The sequence below is a fragment of the Eptatretus burgeri genome, chromosome 15, assembly GCF_056783735.1.
Source record: "Eptatretus burgeri isolate ZD-2024b chromosome 15, Ebu_testis_v1, whole genome shotgun sequence".
NCBI lineage: Eukaryota > Metazoa > Chordata > Myxini > Myxiniformes > Myxinidae > Eptatretus > Eptatretus burgeri.
The window spans coordinates 67,002,352-67,023,723 of NC_140975.1; the positions used below are offsets into that span (position 1 = coordinate 67,002,352).

The window sequence follows — 21,372 nt, forward strand, 5'->3', positions numbered from 1 at the left end:
AGAAGGTTGGAAGAGGTGGAGATCGTGAATCTGGAAGTGGGGTGGTTCAGTAAGGATGAAGTGAGGACTGCTATGAAGAAGATGAAAAGTGGAAAGGCGGTTGGCCCAGATGGTATACCAGTGGAGGCATGGAAGTGCTTAGGAGAGATGGCAGTGGGGTTGTTAACCAGATTGTTTAATAAAGTCTTGGAAAGTGAGAGGATGCCGGAGGAGTGGAGATTAAGTGTACTGGTTCCGATTTTCAAGAATAAGGGTGATGTGCAGAGCTGTGGAAATTACAGAGGGATAAAGTTGTTAAGCCACACCATGAAGTTGTGGGAAAGAGTAGTGGAAGCTCGGTTGAGAGGAGAGGTGACGATCTGTGAGCAGCAATATGGGTTTATGCCAGGAAAGAGCACCACTGATGCGATGTTTCCTTTGAGAATGTTGATGGAGAAGTATAGGGAAGGCCAGAAGTAGTTACATTGTGTGTTTGTGGATTTAGAGAAAGCTTATGATAGGGTGCCAAGAGAGGAGTTGTGGCATTGTATGAGGAAGTCGGGAGTGGTGGAGAAGTATGTGAGGATCGTGCAGGATATGTATGAGGACAGTGTGACAGCGGTGAGGTGTGCGGTCGGAATGACGGACCGGTTTAAGGTTAAAGTGGGATTGCACCAAGGATCGACTCTGAGCCCTTTCCTGTTTGCAATGGTGATGGACAGGTTGACGGACGAGATCAGACTGGAGTCTCCATGGACTATGATGTTTGCGGATGACATCATGATCTGTAGGGAGAGTAGGGATCAGGCTGAAGCGAGCCTTGAGAGGTGGAGGTACGCACTGGAGAGAAGGGGAATGGTAGTCAGTAGGAGTAAGACGGAGTACATGTGCGTAAATGATAGGAGGGGGGGTGGTATGGTGCGGTTGCAAGGAGTCGAGGTGGGGAAGGTGGATTGGTTTAAATACTTGGGATCAACTGTCCAAAGTAACGGAGAGTGTGGGAGAGAAGTGAAAAAGAGAGTGCAGGCAGGATGGAGTAGGTGGAGAAGAGTTGCAGGAGTGATTTGTGACAGAAGGGTAGCTGCAAGAGTGAAGGGGAAAGTATACAAGACGGTAGTGAGATCAGCTATGTTGTATGGTTTGGAGGCGGTGGCACTAACAATAAGACAGGAAGCGGAGCTGGAGGTGGCAGAGTTAAAGATGCTGCGATTCTCGTTGGGAGTGATGAGGATGGATAGGATAAGAAATGAGTATATTAGAGGGACAGCGCAGGTAGGACGGTTTGGAGATAAAGTGAGAGAGGCGAGATTGAGATGGTTTGGACATGTGCACAGGAGGGAAACGGAGTATATCGGGAGAAGGATGTTGAAGATGGAGCTGCCAGGCAAGAGGAGAAGAGGAAGGCCAAAGAAGAGGTTCATGGATGCGGTGAGGGCGGACATGCGGGTGGTTGGAGTGTCAATGGAAGATGTGGAGGATAGAGCGAAATGGCGACGGTTGATCCGCTGTGGCGACCCCTAACGGGAGCAAGCCGAAAGAGGAAGAAGAAGATATTCCCCATCACTACTAAATCACAATTTTGAAGGTTCATGTTGATTTCTTTCATGTTGATATGTTCCAGAGAAAACATTACTTAATATTTTTCTTAAATCCAATATGGCTGCCAAACCATGTGACATCAATTATTCCTTAGCAACCTTGTACAGACATTTCTTGCAGAATATTTGTGTGAATTTTCTCCTCGATCTGTCCAGCTATTCTGGAGAAGATTTTTATATGTTTTCGTGTAACTCCAATATGGCTGCCAAACCATGTGACCGATGACATCATATGTGTGAAACTTTTGTTCTTCATGGATAGGCAGTCATACGTGTAAAGTTTCGCCTCGATCTGTTCAGCCATTTCAGAGAAGGACATTTTTTAAGGTTTTAATAAAAAAACAATATGGCTGCTGAATCACATGACCAATGATGTAAGCAAACAAATTTTGTCAACCATTTTATCCCGAGATGACCCTCAAAATTTTTCATACCAAGTGTGCCAAGTTTCAATTTTTTCCTCGGTGTGGTTTCAGAGATATAGAGGTCCAAAGTTTTTCCGTTTTTCCAACATGGCTGCCACACCACGTGATCCATGACGTCATAATTATGATTAAAACATTCTACATGAGTAGTCACACCAATCGTGAAAAATTCATATCCAACAAGCGGTTGCGGAGAAAAACACAAAAGTGACGTGCGGACAAACAGACAGACAGACAGAAACAAACAAACAAACAGACAGACAGACAAACAAAGAAATGGACCCAAAAGCAATACCCTCTCTTTCAGCGAGGATAATTAATTTCATCTCCCCTGTAATATACCTGACGATGGTTTCAAACTGTATTCTCTACTTGTAATGATGACCCTCATCTTACGTGTGTTTTTGTAGATGTTTGGGATCTAGTAAATGAATGGTAATTTATGATGTTTATCTGGAACTAACAGTGTTCTCTCTTTTAAGTGATTTACATGGTGTTGTATCAAGTCTATTTTATTATTGTTACTTATTTTGTAGGTCTTTAAGTGTCAAGTCTGTAAAAGTAATCTAAATTCTTCTAAAAGTGTTTGAATGTCGAATGTTTTCCATACAAATACAATATTATTTCTTGTTTTGTTAATTGGAACAATAACCTATTGTGTTTGAAGCTGTTTTAAATAATCACTTGTCTCCAGATTGTTGTCCACCGCTCCTTCCCAATTCCATATCCAGACGATACATAACGCCATCGTCGGCTGCCAAAGGATATGGAGTACTCATTTTTATCTTGCCAAAACGAAGTTTTTGCAAGATATGTTGGTCAGCTTGTATGTTTTTGTTTATTTTTTTTGTTTGTTTGTTTGTTTGTCTGTAATCACGTATAAAAAATTCTGCAGAACACAGTTATCATTGGAAATTTTTGTAACTTCGCATATCAGAGGCCTATAGAGGTCCCTTTCAGCGCATAAAATTTTCAAGGTCAAGGTCAAAGGTCAAGGTCACTTTGTCGCAAATCAGGGGAGTCGACGAAACCCTTATTTTTGAGTAATTTTGATCGGATCGTGTTCAAACTTCATGGGAATATACTCCATGGTCTGGCGCTCAGCTGATTAATTTTTGGTGGCGATTGGCCTTGACCTTTATGGTTAGCGCCTGAGGTCAAACATATTTGACCCCAAGGTCAAATTTTGAAGTTTTAGGAACCATATCGTGTGGTACCTCAAATTGAACACCTCGATGAGTGCTTTCTAGATATGTCAAGCTTGAGACATTATGATGTCATTTGGTGACGTTATGAGGAAAAAGCATATTTTTCATGGTTACTCTGTAGAACGATTCTCATCGGAATCTCTCGTAGGCAGATATTCCTCAAGGAGTCGCTCCTGGTGGATAGCAGCTCTGTTCACCTCAGTGTGACCTTAAAGAAGTCACACGTGGTCACCTTTTGGCAAGATACAGGTCACCCTGCGGGTGACATTGGTATATTTTGTTTGTTTGTCTGTAATCATTGGATTTTTCACCTTTATATCACTCTGAAGAGCACAATTCTCATCGGAAAGTCTTGTGGGTACACATATCGTAGTATTATTACAATACCCTTCAGCACACATAAAGGTCAAGGTCAAAGGTCAATGTCACTTTGCGGTAAACCATGAAGGTCGACGAAACCCTTATTTTTTGAGTAATTTTAATCGAATCATCTCCAAACTTTATGGGAATGTAGTATATGGTCTGGCGCTCAGCTGATCAGTTTTTGGTGGCGATTGGCCTTGACCTTCATGGTTAGCACCTGAGGTCAAACATATTTGACCCCAAGGTCAAATTTTCAAGTTTTAGGAACCATATCGTGTAGTACCTCAAATTGAACACCTCGATGAGTGCTTTCTAGATATGTCAAGCTTGAGACATTATGACGTCATTTGGTGACGTTATGAGGCAAACGCATATTTTTCATGGTTACTCTGTAGAACGATTCTCATCGGAATCTCTCGTAGGCAGATATTCCTCAAGGAGTCGCTCCTGGTGGATAGCAGCTCTGTTCACCTCAGTGTGACCTTAAAGAACTTACACGTGGTCACCTTTTGGCAAGATACGGGTCACCCTGCGGGTGACATTGGTTTTTTTTCACTCTGTTTGTTTTCTTGCTTGTTTGTTTGTCTGGGCCATATCTTTGTGAAGTGAAGTTTGGGGACAAAAGTGAAGATGTATGTGCTTTGGTGAAAATTTTTATTTTTATTTTTTGATAAATCAATTAAGTGATTAATTACATAATTATTATCGATTTATTCATAACTTATTTATTTTATTTCTCATCGTGGTAAAATCTCAGGCACCTTTTGAGCTAGGAAGCTGATATTTGGACACGACAGTGAACATGTGATTTGGCTATAAAGAGTATTTTTGATTTATGGATTAATCAATGAATTATCTAATTTTTCAATGAAGTACTTAATTTTCAAAAAGTTACAGATTCGGATGAAACAGTGGTGGTTCGGGTATGCTATTAGCCAATTGATTAAGAAATTCATTATTTTATGATTTTAATTTATTTTTTTAATTATGCAATCAATTATTGTACACTGCTCCTTTCCAATTCCTAGTTCATGTGCTGCAAGGCGGCATCGCCGGATGCCGAAGGCATCTCGGCGATGCCGTGCGCTGGATGATTGTTTTTTATTTATTTGGCATGGGGGCGGTGTACTTTGAATGCACTGGTACTTGTTTAAAATTGCTTTGGGGTTATTGGTTCAAACGTTTCTTTTCAAACCAACAATTCTCTTTTTTACATGTTTCTCTACCTCCTCCAACCATTTGTGTATGTTTAGTACTTTGTGTTTATCAATTTGTTCTCTCATCCATTCTGTCAGTCCTATCATTGTAAGTTCCATTACTTTATTCAAGTTAATTCTTTTATTACCTCCACCACCTAAGGTGGAAGGAGGTTATGTTCTCGCCCCTGTCTGTCTGTTTGTGTGCAGGATATCACAAACATTGTGGAAGGATCAGGATTAAGTACATATTAAATTGTGAAAAACATGATTTATTTTTACTTGGCGAAAACATTTTTTTCACCAAGTATGTTGATCTGTAGCGTTTGTCTGTTTGTCACATGATTTTTGGCCACAGTTTTCAACCAATCGTTCTGAATTTTTTGTATGAATGTGGTTGACCGGCTAAGGACAGCAGCAACGCATGATTTTGGTGAAGATACAAATCCGGATCTAATAATTTTTCAAGTGATTCTTCACCATTGAGAGATAGGACCAAAAACGATATATAGAACAATATCTCAAAAGCTTGTGCATGGATTCAGACAAAAATTATTGAAAAGGTTGGAAGTGCCACAAGGAAGAATTGATTCAATTTTGTTGAATATCTGAATACGGATCTGTATACGAGAATTATTAATTTTTTTCAACTGATTCTTCACAATTGAGAGATGGGGCTAAAAAGGATATTGCATGATATCTCAGAAACTTTGGGGACACGTTGTGTGTGTCAGGTCAGGTATGGGAGCATGTGCCAGAACAGCGCGTCGCTGCGTCCACTTTCCGCCGGTGTCATATAAAATTTTCATCCCCCATAAAATACTCATCCAGATGAGTATTTAATGCATTAAATACTCATCCCCCCATAAAATATTCATCCCCACATAAAATTTATCAAAACTTTTTACATAAATACAAAATTTATAGCATTATTACATCATGTTACCTGTAATACATGGTTCCAATATGTCTATCAAGGTAATTATAATACACAGGGTGTCACCTGTGGGAGCTTGGGCCCTGGGGGCTACTTAAGTCCAGATGGGTATTAACATGTAACTGGGGATAGAAAAGTATTTTATGACTGCAGTATAACCTAGATGGTTATTTTATGGGGGTAGATGAGTATTCTATGACTACAGTATAGGGTAGATGGTTATTTTATAGGGTGTAGAAAGGTATTTTATAGGGTGTAAATCGGTATTTTAGGACTACAGTATAGGGTAGATGGTTATTTTATAGAGTGTAGATAGGTATTTTATGACTACAGTGTGGTTATTTTATAGGGTGTAGATCGGTATTTTATGACTATCCACAGGTATGTCACCCACACAGGTGACACCCTATGTATTATAATTACCTGGATAGACATATAGGAACTATGTATTTCAGGTAACATGATGTAATAATGCTATAAAGTTTGTATTTATGTAAAAAGAGTTTTGATAAATTTTAGGGGGGGTGAATATTTTATGGGGGGCATGAGTATTTAATGCATAAAATGTATAAAGTTTTTATTTATGTAAAAAGTTTTCAGAAATTTTAGGGGGGATGAATATTTTATGGGGAGGATGAGTATTTAATGCATAAAATGCATAAAGTTTGTATTTATGTAAAAAGTTTTGATAACTTTTAGGAGGGATGAATATTTTATGGAGGGGGGGGGGGGATGAATATTTAATGCATTAAATATTCATCCGGATGAGTATTTTATGCATAAAATATCCATCCGGATGAGTATTTTATGGGGATGGGAATTTTATATGACACCGGTACTCCAGGGGCCTCGGCCTGGCTTTCCCCCAGGCAGATACCAGGCCCATCCCCATCTCCTTGATATGCTGGTCAACCTGCTGCAACCACGAGGCACACGGTCGACTCATTGGCCTCCTCCACTCACGAGACTCCCTCGCTGAGAGAATCTGGTGAGCAGGATCAGCGTCAGGAAAACGAGCCACATGTCTATACAGCCGCAACTGACGCTCACGGACCATGCAGGTAACAAATCTCATCCGAGTCTCTCTCAGTAACCGCTCGTTGGACACAAAATCTGACCAGCGATAGCCAAGGATTCTCCGAAGAGACCTGGTACCAAAGGAATTAAGTCTCCGTCTCAGATCCTTGGTCAGAGTCCAAGTCTTGCATCCATAGAGCAAGACTGGAAGCAACAAGGACCTGAAGACTCAGACTTTCGTCCTCCTGCACAGGTAGAAGCAGCGCCACACCCCATGATCCAGTGAATACATGACTCGCCAGGCCCGACCCAGACGTCTATTGACCTCTGACTCACAGCCAGCAGAGACATGAATATCACTGCCAAGGTAAGTGAATCTCTCCACGACCTCAACATCCTCACCACAAACAGACACAGACAGGACAGCAGCATCCAAGATGTCATTGAAAGCCTGGATCTTAGTTTTGACCAAGGAAACCCGTAATCCCAGCAGCTCCGACTCTTCATTCAGAACCGAGGGCCCTCAAAAAGATATCTAAAGTCTCTGCAAAGATGACTGCATCATCTGCGAAATCAAGGTCCGAGATCTGGACATTCCCAAACGATGCACGCAGCTTGATCTTTCCGACATCCTCCCTAGAATCCAGTCCATACAAGTGCTGAAAAGTGTGGGAGCCAGTACACACCCCTGACAAACTCCAGTAACAACTGGAAATAAGTCAGAGATGATACCACCACACTTCACAGCACTCTCAGTACCAGAGTAGAGTTCAGACATCAGATCGATCAGTTTTGGTGGCACCCCACGAAGACCAAGATTCCTTCAGAGGGTATCCCGATTCACTGAATAGAAAGCTTTACAGAGATCAACATAGGCTGCAAGCAGCCCCTGCCAAAACTCTCGTCTGCGTTCGGTGAGGACCTGAAGAGCAAGGATACGGTCAATCGTTGACTTATTTGGTGTAAAGCCTGACTGCTCTGGACGCTGGTGCTCAAGCAGATGGCGGCGAACCCTATCAATAATTATCCAAGCAAAGACCTTACCCGGCACTGAGAGCAGCATCACCCCTCAGTAGATGTTGCAGTCTTGGCGATCACCCTTCCCTTTCCAGAGAGGGACAACAAGGCCCCTCTTCCAATCAGTTGGGATGATGCCTGTGTTCTAGGCAGAGCACAAAACTGCATGCAACGACACGAGTGCAGCATTTCCACCAGCCTTTAGAAGTTCAGCATGGATGCCACAGATCCCTGGAGCTTTACCCCGTTTCAACCGGTTCACCGCAGCCCGTGTTTCCACAAGCGAAGGAGGACCACAGTTAATTGGAGGGTCAGCAACAGGGATTGTAACACCCTTGACGTCCAACTCGAGAGCTGGTGGATCAGCCCGGTACAACCGCTCAAAGTAACCGGCCCAGTGGGCCTTCACTTCAGACTCCTCTGTCAACAGCCTACCACTCTCTGCTCTAACTGCAGTGCTCCGAGGGATGGGCTTGGATGAACGCAATGCGCGAATTCCCCTGTAAGCAGGACGAGAATCACCTGCCCACAGGTGATGCTCTACCCTCTCACAGATTCCTCGCACATAGGCCTCCTTGTCCACCCTAAGTGCACGTACAGTTTTACGCCTCAGCTCCCTGAACAGCTCAGCTCTGCCATTCAGCCTGGCCCTGCGACTCTGGTCAATGGTGTCCAGTGTCCCTTGAGAGACAAAATTCTTCTTTGCCCTGCGGTGAGCTCCAAGACATCCACCGGCAACATCAAGGACGGTGATCTTGAAGGTACTCCAGAACTCTTCAGGACCTCCCAAAGCACCTCGACACCCCAAATGTCCACTCAGCCTGTTCGCAAACTCCTCAGCTACTCTCTCATCCTTGAGCTTGCCAACATCCAGCCTAGGCTGGGATGGTACCATTCTCCAAGATTTAAAGTGCAGCTTTAGAGTTGCTACAACAAGCCGCTGGTCAGTATTGAGGAACTGAGCACTCCGGAAGACCCTGCAGTTCTGGATCATCCTCCAGCGACCGTCAATGAGGACATGGTCAATCTCCTTTGCCACACCACCAGCGTTGGAATACCAAGTCCAGCGATGAGCTTGTGGGTGCTGAAACCATGAACCAGCCACCCTAAGTCCATGACTTCTTGCAAAGTCAAGGAACTTAGTGCTATTCTGGTTCATAGTTCCTGACCCATGGAGACCAACACACGTCTCATAACCATCCCTTTCAGTTCCAGTCGATGCATTGAAATCCCCCAAGACTAGAAGTGTATCTCGTCTGGGGCACTGATCAACCACAGACTCGAGTGTGGCGTAGAATGTGTCCTTCATGGTGAGGTCACTCGCCTCAGTCGGAGCATAAACAGAGACCATTGAAATGACACCCAATGAGTGACGAATCCTTAATCTCATAATACACTCGTTGACCGGTGTTACCTCAATTATCATTGGGGTCAGCTTATTGGACACAGCTACAGCAACTCCTTGAGTATGGTAACCATCAGAGCGACCAGACCAATATTAGGTGTAACCACCCACCATTATCTCGCCGCAATCCGGTCTCCGAACCTCAGAGAGAGCTGCAATCCCGATGTCCAAACGCTTGAGCTCAGATGATAAAGGAGACAGGTGATCATCCTCTCTTAGGGATAGGACATTCCAGGCACCCACCTGAAGGAACCGACTCAGGTTAACCCAAGGAGACCACCATCTGGTGGACGACACCTCAGCACCACTCCGACACTCTCCCGCAATCTGACCCAGGGATGTTACCCCGTGGTTTCCCTCCTTTCATCAAAGATTGGGGGTCCCGTAGGCTTTGCCCCAATCCCGTCATCCGGTGACTGAAGGGAAGCTGCACAGGAGGTACTCCCACGGAGTGGGTTTTCAGATTTTTTTGCGTTTTTGTGTTTTGCGGAATGAAGGGTTTTACGGTGGCCGGAGTGCAAATCCTGCCACCAACCTCCTAAAAAGAAGTGACCCAACTGTAGGAGGATGTCCGCAGACACAGTTGGGCACTAGATATGGATGGCCGTTGGCCCACAAGGAGCTCCTCCGCCCTTTGACAGGTTTTGTTTTTAATCCTGATGGGTGTCCATATCCAAACACCCTCCTCACCAGAAAACCTGGTGGGGGAGACAGACGGTTTCGTCGCCGACAACCCGACCATGGAACAGGTGAGTACAGGTTTACATGGTACCTGTAGCAGGTCACAGATCTAACCTGACCTGACAATTACTTTACTGCCCTGTAAAGTATATTACAAAAACATCACTGCCCTGCACAAAAAGGTGCAAAAATAGATCCCTGCTACTACAGACCAATCAGCCTTCTCCCAATCATCAGCAAGGTTATGGAATCCATCATCGCTTCAGACATTAAATCCTTCCTCTTCTCAAATGGCTTTATTTCCGATCATCAATTTGGTTTCAGACCAGGTCACTCTACCCTGGATATGCTGCTTCTGCTCTCCCAACAATGGATGGAGGTCCTCAATGCCAGACAGGAAATCCGAGCAGTATCCCTTGCCATATCACGTGCTTTTGACAGTCTGGCACCCTGCCCTGCTCATCAAACTCTCTTCCTATGGTATCCAAGGCCATCTCCACTCATGGCTCGCAGACTTCCTCTCCTGTCGCAGTTTACCATGTGGCCTTAAATGGAGTTCTTTCATCCCCTCTTCCTGTCCAGGCTGGAGTTCCACAAGATAGCGTTCTTGGCCCTGTTCTTTTTCTGGTTTTCATCAACGATCTCTCTGACTCTCTGGAAAATCCTCTATATCTCTTTGCTGATGACTTCACCCTCTGCCGTACCGTCAGTCATCCCTCAGACTGGCAAGCAGCAGCTTCTTCGCTCACTGCAGATCTGGATAATATCACAAACTGGTCCAACACGTGGAACATGTCTTTCAATCCGAACAAATCTCACACTCTCCCTATGTCTTTCCGAAAGGACCGTTTAGAACCCCCCCCCCCATCTACTTTCTCAACAATCCTCTGGAAGAAGTCCTTTCTTTCAAACTTCTGGGTCTCATTATCTGCCATGACCTTTCCTGGGAAAGCCACATTTCAAACCTTGCCTCCAAAGCCAGTCGCCGACTGGGAATCCTCAATCGTGCAAAGTCCTTCCTCGGCCCACCTGAGCTCCTGACCACTTGCAAAGCTTTTGTCCGCAGCCTGATGGAGTACTGCTCTCCCCTCTGGGCTGGTGCTCCTGCCTCTCACCTTTCTCGGCGTCACGCTGTGGAAACCAAGGCTTTTCGGATCAATGGCATCTCCCGCAATGAGCCTGAGTCTTTGGGCCTCTCACTCAATCATCGCAGGTTGGTCGGTGGTCTCTGTCTTCTACCGTCTCCTCTCCAGCCTCACCCCCCCCCCCCCACACCTGCTCTCGCTGCAATTTGTCCCCATCACATTTCCGCAGGGCGCTCAAGGTCCGCCAACAACCCCCTTCTGGTAAAACTACCAAAATCACGAATCACTGCTCACCTTCACCCTTTCATTCCTCTTTTTTCCCACCTTTGGAATAAACTCCCCTGCTCTATTCATTCCCATTCTTCCCTCCAGGCTTTCAAAACAGCTGTTCACCACCACCTCTTATCATCCCCCATCCAAATCCTCGATCTTTTCTACCCCCGAAAATCCACCCAAGGCCACCTCCTTCAAATTCCCTGCTTTCCTTCCTGAAAGCCCCTGTAATGTCCATCTTGTATTCCCCATGTTCTCCGCCCCATCCCTCTGCCTTCCACAGATCTCCCAATGTCTCTGTTCCCCACTGTTTTGTCCTTCCTACTCCCTCCCCTCTTGTCTCATGCCCCCCTTGCTGTGCGTTGTGCGTTAGCTCTCATACGAGCCTTGACAAGGTATACAAATATATACATATATATATATATATATATATATATATATATATATATATTATTGTCTGCTTGTACAAATTCATCAAAATATTTGAACAATTGACTTTGTGTCAGGCCGTAAACCAAATGGTCACCAACCGAACCTTCCATCGCAGCGAAGCAACTTTCACTCTCGTCGACACCATCGAAAGTTTGCTTCATGTGCTTTCTCCTTAACAGTGGGAACATCTCCTTCATGAGGAATTTTCATAACTCTATCTAAACATGCTTAATTGGCTTCTAAACATCTGCTGTTCAGGCGCAAAATGGGGAAGCTGTTTTGTAAAAGTACAAAGAACTTTCATTGATCAACACGTATATCTAAGACCAGCAGAAGCCCATGGTCACAAAATACCACGACACAAAAAAAACAAAGCCTTTGGGAAGTTATATATTTCTTAACAGAATGTTTCCATGTTTCAGGGTGGGATAGACAGACAGACAGCATGAGCCAATCTTAGAGTATGGTAGTCCTCCATATGTCGGGATGGCACGGGAAAAAATGGCCGCCATTGAAATGTGAAAAAAATTATACGCTTAAAAAGTACAACAGAGTAAAGTTTTAAGCCTTTAAAAGGACCGAGTGGTAGTACAACAAGGATGGTACCTTGGGCATGATGGGTCTATGCCCGCAGGGACTGAGACAAAGGGTTGAGCACAAGCAGTTTCAATGGCCAATGACCAAACGACAAATGATAGTGCAGGATGGTTCAGCCAAACCGGGGCCTTGTCATCAAAGAGAAGCAACTGTGCTTTACGCATAATCAACAGTGCTTCTGAGCATGCATTTTCCTCCACATTTACAGAGCGACACTGCAGAATGGCAGGCAATGGTCAGGGTCCCAAGGCATGAATGTGTGCAGCAGACTACGATTACAAGAGTGAGGACTAGGCCCCTGAAGCGATGCTACTGTTCCCCTTTTCCCAAACTTTGACATTCGACTCTCCCATAATTCCTCACTATATATCTCTGTAAGATTGTTAAAGTGGATTGTGAGAAGCTGTGAGGTGATACAGTGAAAAATGGGATGTTCACCAGCAGACAGAAACACCAAGGAAAAATAAAGTTGAAATGAAACAAGAAATGAAAACTCCTATCTGCTCTCAAGTCCGGAGCACATGCACCCACTGTCAATTTTATCCTTGTGGTTCGGCTTGGCCGAGTGCCCAAAACCTTGCATTTTCAGTGCTTCAGCCATTTGGTTTCCTTGTCATGGCTGCTACTGCGTCCTCTTGATTTCAGAGGTCCATTTATCAGATAAATTTTCGTTTTTGTTCAAATTTCTGTTGCAATGCAAGTTTTGAACTTCTCATTTGCTCAGATACAAGTTTTTTTTTATGCAGCAATAGCAGGTTGGTTGACTATTTGAATTTTCCACCTTGTGCACCAAGTGCCAGGTGACCTCGAAGTAGCCTACCTATCCTACTGTTAAGGTAATGATTGATGCGTTTCTTGTATAACCATGTATTTTTTGGCCTGCATAAAAAAGATCACATAAAAAAGGGATGGAGATGACCGAAGGTGGTGGTGCACCGCCTGCAGTCCTGGGAAGAGTGGGATTCAACAGTCATGAGTAAGGAAGTTCCCCTCATGAAAAATGAGCTTCTCGGCTTCACCATTGGCCACGACCACTCCTGACCTAACACTGTACGCAAGCTCGTCTCCAAAGACATATAGCAGACTGGACATCTTCCATAGTGCTCAGTTCTTCCTTGGTAAATCTAAACTTGAACGAAGTCAATGACACGCCATCGCAAATGCTCACGCTTCCCACCTAAAGCAAAGTTGAAAGATGGCAAAAAGTTCCACCAGGAATGACCAATATCACATTTTAAGTTAAAAAAAAAATTCCCCATTTTTACCCGTGACACCAAGTCTCCACCCACTGGTGCATGAACCAGTGATCAAATCCAAAAAAAAATCATCATACATTTCTTGCCTCCACCAATATTAATTGGAGATACAAAGTTTTATTTTAAAATGTTTCCATAATTGTATTTTTCAGTGTTTGACCTTTTGACCCAGCCACAGGGGGGGGGGGGCGGTGTAACTAAAAAAGACACTGTTCTTGCACCTTCTTGCCATGTGTTGATCATAACTACCAAATTTGGTGAATTTCTGCCCAACCGTTTAGGAGGAGATAGCGTGACGGGCCGACAGACAGACAGACAGACAGACAGACAGACAGCGGATTACAATATCCTCCCGCTTCTTTTTCAAAAAGCATGGGGATAACTACTCATGACCTATGAGGCTTTTTTACTGTCACTCAGGGGGATACTACTCTCCCTGACAGGCTTCCACTTCTCACCTCTCTCTCCTGAATGTTGTGCAATCCAAAGCTCTCAACATCAATGACATCTTCAACAGTATGGCCTGAAAGTCATCACCCCCCCCCCTTTCCCCAAGTAAAGCATTTGTTCTTAAACTCGTTTAAGATACGGGTTTTATTGTGCAGTACTTGCAATACTTAAGGAGAATGCAAGAATGATGATTGAGCACATACAGATACAATGACTGATCAATTATAGTTCCATGACATAATATTTGTATTGTTCCATTTCCTACTCTTACATGACCCTAGAACTTGGATACGAAAAGATGAAGCACTCAATGTCGTGATCCTGGCTAGATGTCTGATAGACTGGCGAGAGAGTTCATAGAACACTAGTCTTGAGAAAGAAGGACGTAACCAGGCGGGTTCTGCGAGCAGCAAATTTTGGGGGTCAAGTTTATGGAAAATGCCAAAATATTTTGTCCAAGTACTGCTAAACGGAAGGTTTGGGATAGTGCCAATATATGTTCTACAGTGTTCAAGTCTATAATTCAATTGAAATAAAATAAAGATTTTAAAGGTCATAGAAAATTTTTTTGGGGGTTTACCGCCATTGATGTCGCATCTTTTACATCACCCTATTTAACACATTCCATTAGTTATTTGTGCCTGTTGTTTGTGTCCTTTATGACGTCCCTAAAAACAGCAAGATTCCTGTTTTAATGATTTTCAATTTTGTCTCAATGCCAGACAGGCAGACAGAGTAAAAAAAAATTTATCTCATTCCTCCGTACGCTCTTGTGATCGGGACAAATTCAGAGCCAAAGTAGTGATAAACTCCAGGTCTGTTTTCCTATTCGTGTTCTGATTAATTTTCAAAATATACCATTCAATCGAAATCAAGCTGTTCCTCCAACACGGTCTGATGTTTGCAGACAGACGGACAGATGGACAGAAGTGAACCAATTGCTCAACCCCGCTTTTCACATCACGCGGTAATTAAGGAGAATGCAAGGAGGATGACGGAGCACTTGCAGATATATAACGACTGATTAATTACTGTAAGTAATGCACAATAAAACCTTTACAATTAAAAGAGTTTCAGAACGAATGCTTTACTGGGGAGGGGTGTGAGCAACTTTCGACAAGTCACCCTGCATGAGAAAACTGAAGCACAAAGCTTGCTGCTCTCACATGCCAAATCTATCTGTTCAAGACAGCCTTCCTCCCAGGACACCACAACAGTACACGTGTCACACAACTGATTAGGCCCTTGGTTGTGTACAGTCAGGTCACCAGCAGCCCAAGAAACTGGGGGTTTTTTGGGGTTTTTTTTTTTTGCAGTGTGTGTTTAAATTTGGAATTCGTTTCCTTATTGGAACTTTTTCAGGTGAATAAAAGTGCTGATGATGAAAATTTCTAAGCCCATTGCTCGTTGTACAAATTAGACCACAACGCGCAGTTTCACAAATTGGAGGAAGTTAGTGACACGGATTCATCCAGAGAACTGCAGTTTCACCTAAATCGTTTCAGTAACGAGAAACAAGCTCAAGACTTCGAGGCCCTCACTGTGAGTATCGGATTTACTTGTTTTGGAAAGTTTACACGTTCGATGAGTTTGAAGAAGATTTCCCAGAACGACCCCAAGTGATGATCATTCTGGGAAACATGATTCAGATTCTTTAATGAACACAGGAATTGGAATGATGTCACCTGTTCCATCGATGACCGATGAGGGGTGATCAGCGAGACACATCGATGGAGAGTGTAATTATCTACAATCATTTTAAATAACTTTGTGCCAACTTTTTGACAATGCTTTTTGCAAACATTTTTATATTTAACTGAACAATTATCCTTGTAGCGTGTACGTATGCGTATTTTATCAGCCAGAGTTATTGTTACCTTATTGTGGGGTCGGATGAGGTTTTCGATCCAAGTCTTTCACGACCGAGGTGGCCAGGCCTTACATCCAGCTGGAGCTGGTTCGGGCTGGACATTGAAACTTGTTCAGAGTGCCGGTGATAACTCACCTCCTCCTCGTGAAATACACCATGGGCCGATAACCTACACCAACTCACACTCTTTCCAGGTAGACTCGTGGCCAAAAATATTGGCACCCTTGCACTATTTTCAAATAATTCCCAATTTTCTCCAAAAATAAGTTGAAATTGACAAAAGTATTTGGTCTCCACAATCCTTTATTTCACTGTTCATATTACAGAACCTTTGTTTTTGGTTCAGAGCTTAATATATCCTTTTCAATCAGAAAATAAAAAGAAATGGCATTGATAAAATTATTGACACCAGAGACTTAATATTTGGTTGCACAGCCTTTGGACAAAAACCTGCAGTCAAGCGCTTCCTCTAGCCATGAATGAACTTATTTCACCTCTCTGCTGGCAGTCTGGCCCACTCTTCTGCAAACTGCTCCTGTTCTCCTGGATTTGAAGGGTGCCTTCTCCCAACTGCTGTTTTCAGATCTTCCCACAGGTGTTCAATGGGATTTAGATCTGGACTCATTGCTGGCCACTTTAAAACAGTCCAGCGTTTTATCTTGAACCATTCCTGGGTACTAGTTTAGGGTCATTGTCCTGCTGCAAGACCCCATGGCCTTCGACGGAGATCCAGCTTTCTGACACTGGGCTGAACATTGCACTCCAAAATGCCTTGGCCATCTCCTGATTTCATCATGCCGTGCACACATTCAAGGCACCCAGTGCCAGAGACAGCACAGCAACCCCAAAACATCACTGAACCTCCTCCTTGTTTGACTGTGGGGAAGCTGTTCTTTTCTTTGAAGACTTCATTTTGTTTTCTGCAAACATAGAGATGATGCGCTTTACTAAAAAAGCTCTAACTTGGTCTCATCTGTCGACAGGACATTCTCCCAGAAAGATGTTGGCTTGTTTCGGTGTGTTTTGGCAAACTCCAGTCGGGCTTTCTTATGTCTCTCTCTCTCTCAGCAGTGGGGTCCTCCAGGGTCTCCTCCCATAGAACCCCCTTTCTTTGAGTTGGTGACGGATTGTGCGAATTGAAACTGTCATACCTTGTATCTGAAGGTCAACTTGAATGTGTTGGGCAGTTGATCAGAGTGCTTTCTCCACCATTTGAACAATCTTTCACTGCAATCTTTGATCAAGTTTTTTTCTTGTGGCCACGTTAAGGGAGGTTGGCTACAGTACCTTGGGCCTTAAACTTCCTGATAACATTGCGTACGGTGGACACAGGAACATCAAGGTCTCTGCAGATAGACTTGTAGCCTTCAGATTGTCCGTGCTTGGCTTCAATCTTGTGTTTGACCTCCTCGGATGATTATCTGGTTTTCATTCTTTTCTCCATGCTCGTTGTGGTACCACAGTGACACAAAACAACAGAATGATTCCTTTTCTCCGTTCAAACTGGTTGAATGAGTGATTTTTATATTTTGCAGCACCTGCAAATCACCGTAGGTGAGTTCAATTCCGAAGTGAAGGAGAATCGCCTGTTTGAAATCTAATTATTTCAAACAAATTCTGAAAAGTGCCAATAATTAATATAGTCTGGACCATTTTATGATTTTTTGTGTGGAATGAGCTAAGATTAATCATTTTTTTCAGCTTTTTTTTGTTTTGTTCCACTGCAAACCAAATAAATACACATGTGGAAACAAAAAAGATTTTGAAATTTCAACAATTTTCTGGAAGGAACGGTGTATTATTTGAAAAAAGTGCAAGGATGCCAATATTTTTGTCCACAACAGTAGATATAATAGTTCATTAATTTGTAATGCAAAGTAGTCTTTGTATATATCAATTAAAAAAAAAAACATTAAAATCGAGTTCAGAGAACATGTTACTCCACACAGTCTTGAGAAAAAGGACAGGGGAAGGGTCTATTAAAATCTTGTTTTGCGCTTCCAAGCATGATCGATATCCAAGCATGATGATCGACTCGGACGCGGGGTGTCTTTCATGTGGGACACGAATCAACCCCGAACCCAATACAATCTGTGATTCAAAAGATGATCAGTTCCCCAAAGCGGTTTTGCATTCAGGGCAACTCAAATCACTGAGTCCAAGTGACTTAATGAGCGTATTAAAAAAAAAAAATCAACGGGAAGGGAGAGCAAGGGACACGAGAACATTTTCCCCCCAGTTTATTTACATACAAAATACGTGCCACAGGAATCGTACATATGGTAGATCCTTAATGAGATAATCTTTAAGGGCTCAGGCATTTGGCAGAAGAAGGACCAGGGAGAAATGACAAAACAAGGAATACCCTTTGTGACCCAGACATTGTCCGCATGACCCAGGGGTAGCTGAACAACAGGAATCGCAGCATCTCCGTGATTAAGGGTCAGAGTCTCGTAGCTCGTCGACCCCATCTGGGCAACGGCGAAAATTATCTCGGCTGGACAGCAAGTGAACAGTCATGGAAAAAAGGGCCAGAAGCCACAAACTACCAGCTCATCATTCCACATAACTTGCATAAATCCCCCAGGCTCTACTGGCCGGGACTCTCCTGTCCTGGGATGTGTGCACGACCTTTATTGGGTTCTGTGATGCCCTGCCCCATGATGTATGGCTCCGCCTCGACCTCCCCTCCTGAATGGTGATTCGGCATTAAAATAAAGGTGCCCCACACCTTTAAACATTGCGTAAGTTCCGCAAACATGGCGGGGACATTTCTTTATGCCGAACCTGCTCCTTTGTGCCAAAACTTGTGCCCACTGCTTGTTGTTTCGCCCAAAAAGAACAGAGGACAAATTACAGAGGAATAAAACATTAAAGAGGTTCCAGGTGGAAAAGGTTTAGGCATGCACAAGCAAAGAAGAAATGCAGACAAGACAATATCTTTTGACGTTGTTCCATCGTAATCCCACAACAAAAGTAAAATGTCAAATGATGTTGTGATGGTAATCCATGAGGATTGTGGTGTTGTATTATGACAACATAATGCGGTGTCATTCCTACCTTGTTTCGTTGTTTTTTTTTGAGATTACATCCATGATTTTACATGAAAACTTTTTTTTCTTGTGTGTGTATATGTGTGGGAATATATACATATATATATATATATATATATATATATATATATATATATATATATATATATATATATGTATACTGAAACGCAAAAGAAACTTTCCACCTTTTAAACCTTCAAATATCAACAATAACACTGCGTGTAGTAAATGTGTGAACTTATTTGTGGACAATAGTGTCCTCACTGTCAGACAAAACGGTCACGGATGGTCACTTGAACCTTCAATGGTCACTTCATAGCACAGCTGTTGAACAGCCGTTTTGACTGTCAGTGATTAGCCAAGGGGTACGGGATGATTTTAATGAGCTGCACGTGATGTCTTGATATTGGCTTTAAAAAGCCCAGTGCAAAATGGGCATTTCAATCAACATACCACTATTGTCAAGGGATCAACGGCAGTGTGCCTTGGGCATACTGCAAGGTGGATTGAGCTACCGTGAGGTGGCACGTCGCCTTGGCTGTTCACACCAGATGATTTCGGCCCTGGTGGACAGAGACACCCTCCACAACTCTGCAGCTGACAGACCTCGATCAGGGAGGTCAAGAGTCACCACTGCAAGGCAGGACAGGCAGATGGTCCTAAGTCAGATGGCTTCAGGCATTGAGGACTGAGTGGGACAGAATCCAGCAGCAATCCATCCAAAGAGTGGTAGGCAGTATGCGCCGACGATGCACTGCCTGTATCCAAAGCAATGGTGGCCACACACGCAATTGAAAGGGGACTGACATTGCACCCTGTGCTGTTCTGTACTGTAGAACAAATTTATGAGATGGTGAATCTTGGTCAAAAACTTGACATGTCATCAATAAAATGCCAATGTTTCAATTAGCAATTGTTGGTTTGTTTTATTTTGAACTGTTACAATTTTATGCCATTTCAATCAAGTGGTAAGTTTCTTTTGCGTTTCAGTATATAATGTATGTATATATATATATATATATATATATATATATATATATATATGTATATATATATATGTATATATATGTTGGGTGAATATACTGGTTCTGGCTCACTTTTCCCCATGTAAATGAATGGGGGATTTTCAGCGATTCATTTTTTTTTTCCGAAAAATAAACCCCCTTTTTATCCCAAGGTATTTTTAATTGTCTCCCCTTTTAACCTGAGGACACTTTTTTTTTCAAATAATCCATGCAATAAGATAAAGATTTGTTCAAGTACTAAAGTGGTAATGTGATTTGTTAAAGGTGATTCGAAAGAAATATCTGAAACGTCTAACCCTCAGGACACTCTTGATCAAATAACCGATGCATATTGTTTAGCTCACTCATTGAACCTATAAAGATTTGTTCATTCTCAAATTCCTTCAATAGTTTAATTTTCTTTGCACAATAATCCCCATCTAAACTATTGAAAAACAAAACATTTGAATCTTTATATTTTTTAAGATACCCCTTTTGTGCCATTACGAAATGATAAACTTCTCTTAATGCTCTTGTTTGACCACTTCCTGAGCCACATATCATTTTGAGATTATAGTAAATTGTTTTTTCATTGTTCAATTAATAACCATCAAAGTTTTCAGTCCATTCAAGGATATTCATTTTTTTCTTTACATCCTCTAACTTACTACTTTTTAAATTGATTCGCTTATTTGTTTTATTTACCTTTGTTTTAGTTATTTTTTCAATAAGACTTATTTGATATTTTTCACATTCATTATGTTTTCCATTTATATACCAAGACTGAGATTTTCTCCACTCTTTAGTTTGATTAATACTTGGTTTAACCACTTATATATTGCAAAAAAATGCGGCGGTAGCCCTTAAAAAACCCTAACCCATCTTCCCATCGTTAAAACCCATCTATTCACTCTATCATACAATATCCATATGGAACACAATCTATTCCATTATCTAAAATAAATCTCTTATCATCAAAGGCTCCTAATGCCTTTTTATTCACTTCTTCACTATATATGTTATGTTTATAACTTCTTATTGTATTCATTTTCCTATATTCTTCTTTCTTATTCATCAAACAATTATAATAATTTCTAAAAGTTATTGATTTCTTTATTACATATTTCTTTATTCCCTTTAACCTCTTATCAATCTGATCACCATACTTATAAGCATATGCCTTTGCTCTCAATCCAATAAACTCACTCATTACTTTTCCACCCAACTCATCCTTAAATTTACCAATAACCTTTTCATTCTTTTTAGAAAATAACTCACTCTTCTTGCTGAAATTACTTGTATCATATACTCCAATATTTTTCTTCATATCTTTATAAACATCATCAGTTTTTATATCTAGGATAAAACTATCAGTGTCCATATACAACAATGAAACATTTTCACCATATTCTTTCTTTAAGTCATTATACAAATAATCATGCATCAATATCTTTGATAAATCAAGAACTGCTGTTCCAATATAAATTGGTTTATCCATTACAATAATTTCCTTTTTCATATGAATT

At 42.2% G+C, this 21,372-nt stretch overlaps 1 protein-coding gene across 3 annotated transcripts in view; it reads left to right on the forward strand.

Annotated features, from left to right (window-relative positions):
- Positions 1-15,169: 15,169 nt before the first annotated feature.
- LOC147012393 (delta(14)-sterol reductase TM7SF2-like) overlaps positions 15,170-21,372 on the forward strand; it is a 107,415-nt gene continuing 101,212 nt past the window's right edge. For 2 of the 3 annotated variants that reach the window (XM_085856505.1, XM_085856508.1), the window contains exon 1: positions 15,171-15,461. The gene's annotated coding sequence lies outside the window, so the exon portion shown is untranslated. Of the gene's footprint in view, positions 15,462-21,372 lie in introns of all 3 variants that reach the window. The other variant, XM_085856507.1, reaches the window with a different exon arrangement.